General features: G+C 33.6%; 1 non-coding gene across 1 annotated transcript; it reads left to right on the forward strand.

Moving 5' to 3' along the window:
• The first annotated feature begins 3,141 nt into the window (after positions 1-3,141).
• On the forward strand, positions 3,142-3,265 carry LOC115936783 (small nucleolar RNA SNORD22). Its single transcript, XR_004072183.1, has one exon. It is a non-coding gene; the product is annotated as a small nucleolar RNA SNORD22 (small nucleolar RNA).
• The last annotated feature ends 1,247 nt before the right edge of the window (positions 3,266-4,512 follow it).

A 4,512-nucleotide genomic window follows, 5' to 3' on the forward strand; every position in this document is an offset into this window, starting at 1 on the left:
GCGGCCGACGGAGGCCCCTCCCCCGCCGTCTATCCTCCCGAATATCGCCTCGGATTCACTTCTCCGCCCGTCCTACCTTCCAGAAAGTGGTCGCTTTTCTGTTCAGAGAGTTGTTGCTATTCCTTTCTTCGATCTCCTGTTGAGTTTGTAGGTGTTCAGAATGGTTTGATCCCTATCCAGCTGAATTCCTGAGAGGAGATGAAATCCAGGTCTCCTACTCCTCCGCCATCTTGCTCCGCCCCCTGGTCCAGTTACTCTTAATCCGATTATTTTTATTCTTTATTTCTTATTTGAAGCAAGAAAAATGTCCAGCCTTAGTCCACCAATAATCTTCACCCTTCCCAATCATACTCTTATAAATGTAATATAATTTTATCGAGTTTAATATTTTTAAAAAAAAAGTAATATTATTTATTTTCCAGAAATTATTATTTGCCTTCAGTACCTTATTTTAAGTCATAATCATAACAGGCATTATACTTTACTCCTTTACTACTGTGAAATTTTCTTCTTGAGTCCTATGTTTTGATTAATTTCTTAAAGATTAATGTTTGTCCCATTGGTAAAACCTATCTTGTTGACAGAAAATGGCAGTTCCCAGAGGGCTAACTGTACCTTCAACTCTTTTCCACCCCAGAAAGCATAATGAGAATACAAATTATTTTAGTAATGCCAGAACAACTAGAAGTTACTTCCTTTTTTTTTTTTTTTGAGCCTTGGAATTATAAACACCCTACTCTATCTATTGATGTTGTTTTTCATTGATTCTGTCTAAAATAACAATTTTGATTAATTGCATATTTGTTCTCTATTTCCCTTCTTCCCTCTCTCTTCTCGCACTTCTCTCTCTCCTTTCTCCCCCATCATCATTCCTCTCTCTGATTTATCTAATCATATTTCCTTCATATTTTGAATTTCTGATATTTACTCTTTATAAGAAACCAAAGAAAAAAAATTTTCTCCAGCCAATAATAGTTCTGTACGACCTGCAAATGAATATTAATTGTTTTTCTGCTTCAATTTCTTTCTTATTTCTGCTATCTCGTTGTTAATGGTTGCCTCTGACAAAGCCATCCTTTTGTTTTGACTCTGCTGTTATTTCATAGAAATCACTCCTATTTGCATCTTTTTCTTAACAAATCAAGCAGATTTTAGTATATGTCTTTCTGATATTATTAGTAGGTCATTGTAAATGTTGTGTCTGTCCAGCACTAGCGTTTGGTGCTTCTATAAGGTGGCCCAAAGCCCTTAATATTGCTATCTGCTTTCAGGGACAGCTGCTTCCTCCTCCATAGAATGAAACTCCAGGTCATTTAGATGGGACTACACCTCACTTTAAATGTGACACTTAACACATTTCTATGTAATAGAAGTGTTCTGGGAAAATTTTGGTACTTTCCTTCTCTGATTATCTGACATAACTAGAGATTTGGAGTTTTTCTCTGAATAGGTTACACAACAGTGATAAAAGCTACATACCCATCCCAAATCTCCTAACTATGTTTCCTGTTTGGGATTTTCTTGCTTGAATTTTGGGGTTGAGAATAAAACAGATATATTTCCTTCTATATTTTTTATTTACAAATCAAGATTTTATTCACACAGCCTTGTATTTGGATCATAGCTACTGATTTTTCCTGTCAATAAAGTGAATTTCACTTACGATTAGGTTTAGAAGATTGGAATTAATAAGGCAGGAAAGTTAAGAACATGAGTGCTTAATTCAAGAATGTGCTTGTCACTCCCTCCCCATCACTTAAGATATAATCTAGAAATTTTGCTAGCCTCTTCATCAAGGCACTGTGGTGTAGTAAAGAACAAAAAAATTGAATCAAAGAGACTTGAGTTCTAGAGTTGGCTCTGAATATATTTGCTATATGACTTTAGACCTTAATGACCTTCAATTTATTCTTTTTCTCTCTCATAGAAATGTGTATTTTTATACTAGAAAATCATGTAAGTACTTAGAGTATTAACACTCAATCCTCGCTATTATTAACTAACACTGGTTATATAATGTTGTGCATCTTGATGTATACTTTAATGGAACATTTGAAGAAGACTTTATACATATGCCTAGTGGATCACCATTTTAAGAGAGGAGCTAGGAGTCATGTATAATGGTATGCTTTAATTTATTTCAGTGTCATAATGCTGTATCATGTTCAAATGAAACAATTTTACAAGTGGTCAGATAAATTCAGTCAAGTATGAGAATATGAGTTGAGGTTTCTCCTTAAAGTAGTGAATGAATAAATGTGATATATTTTTAACAATCTTGTATAAACATTAACTTTCATCAATAGGTATTTATTGGAATTATGATTAAGTTTATAATGGATTAGCTGGAGGAAATAAATGTAGAAGATTCAAAACCTGTGAATACATATTATATTCCACCTCCAGTATTTTGAATTGTGAGTGTATATATGTGTAGAGGTTAATATGTGTGTGTGTGTGTGTGTTTGTATATATATGTGTATGTAGGTGTGTGTGCATATATCTACATTATATATATATATATATATATACACATATATATATATCAAATATCCACTGTGTATAGTGGGGGAAAGCTGAGAAAGGAGTTGTAAAAAAGTTTAAGTTTTTGAAAATGAATAATTCTGAGAGAAATTAATTAAAATATATATTGCTTGTCAGGAGAAAAGCAACAGTAAATGCTTTAACTTAAATATAACTCAATATGCTTTAAGGCTTTGTGGATGCATTTAATGTGAAGGCAAGCATGTGAAATCATGTTTTGTACACATTATATTTGTAGAGGTTTTATTTTTGCAGTTGGGTAAATCAGTTGTGATTATTATAGTTTATTGCTATATTTGCCAGAGTTGACATAGTACTAGATTATAATGGAATTAGTTTCTTCCAAGCCTTATGGTTGAAATCCCAGTAGCCATTATAGATATATACTGAGCCCTTTTAGACTGTTGATGAAGAAGCTATGTGGGTTGCATCATCACAATCAGTGATAAATATGAAATATGGTAATAATTTTTTACTGAAAATTCTTTATTAAAATGACTAATGTATACACACATATATTTGTGTATGTACGCATAAAAATTCATGTGCATAGTAATACATACTAGCTTTCGTCTAAATATTAAGAACATGTGGAAGTCCCAGTGAAGAAATATTCAGGGACATACCTCCTGTCACAGTCCCAGATCCTGTAAAGGTGAACCCTCTGGGGCTGGCTGGGGAGAGGAGGAAAGTTTATTGCAGAAGGAACTGTCTGAGGGAGCATAGGATTTCTAGACATGGGAAAGAGAGAAATAATCATTTCTTGAGAATCAGTTAGTTTTTTTTCATCTGAACAAAGAACAAGACAAATATATCACAACTCTCAGAAGACATCAAAAAGGGAATTTTCTAGCTGCTCAAATTAGCATAGGATCATTTCAGCTTTTCCAGATAAAGTTTCATTTTTTTAAAGATTTTATTTATTTATTTATTTATTTATTTATTTAGAGCATGCTAGTGGGGGGAGGGGCAGAAGGAGAGGGAGATGGAGAGAGAATCTCCAGCCAACTCCTCACTGAGCCTGGAGCTTAATGTGGGGCTCGATCCCAGGACCTTGAGATCATGATCCGAGCCAAAATCAACAGTCAGATGCCTAACTGACTGAGCCACCCAGGCACCCCCCAAATAAAGTTTTATTTTAACTTTCAAATAAAAAAGAACATATTGAAGGCATATGATGTAATATATATATATATACATATATATATATTTTTTTTTTTTTTGCTAGCCACCCAGGTGCTCCAAAACTCTTTTATTTGGAATAAAAAAATAGATGGACACTGTAATAAGAGTTTCGTATTAAGTACACCTTGAACATATGATGTAATATTATTCCATCTCCCCAACCCAACTACCTATACACAGTCTATTTTTCCAGTTTGTCTCATATTTTTATGATATCAAATTACCTCTGATACTGTTCTAGGTTTGAATGTATTTTCATAAATTTTTTTGAATGTTTAAACCTACCCATGTCTCATGAAAATTAATGCCAAATACTCATTTACTCCAAGTCAGACACAATAACTGTGAATTTTCCAGTAATTTTTCACTTTGGCTGAAAAAGATGCTAAAATCAAGGAGTTGGTTAGTAATTTAGCTATCTTTGTATCTCATAATGAACATAATGACACAAATTGCTTTAAATATGACTATGAAAAATCACTCTAGTGATGTAAACCGTGTAGAGGAGAATAGCTTCAGGTTAGAGAAATAATGATTTCTCATGACTTATGAGAAAGTCAAAAGCAGTAATAAAATCTTAGAAGGAAAATCACAGGCAGACAGGGGACCCTATGAGGAGTGAGGCAGCCAGGTTGGTGTGGCTCATAAAGATGTTTCTCCATGGGGATTATTGATGACAATAACTCTTTGTTATAGCATATCGATTTCTAGCGTATCTATCCCTTGAGTCCTGTAGCCAGGAAAGGAAACAGTTTACATTATAATTGTCATGATGACAAATAT

Source organism: Leptonychotes weddellii, chromosome 2, assembly GCF_054177405.1.
Source record: "Leptonychotes weddellii isolate Sample4059 chromosome 2, ASM5417740v2, whole genome shotgun sequence".
Lineage (NCBI taxonomy): Eukaryota > Metazoa > Chordata > Mammalia > Carnivora > Phocidae > Leptonychotes > Leptonychotes weddellii.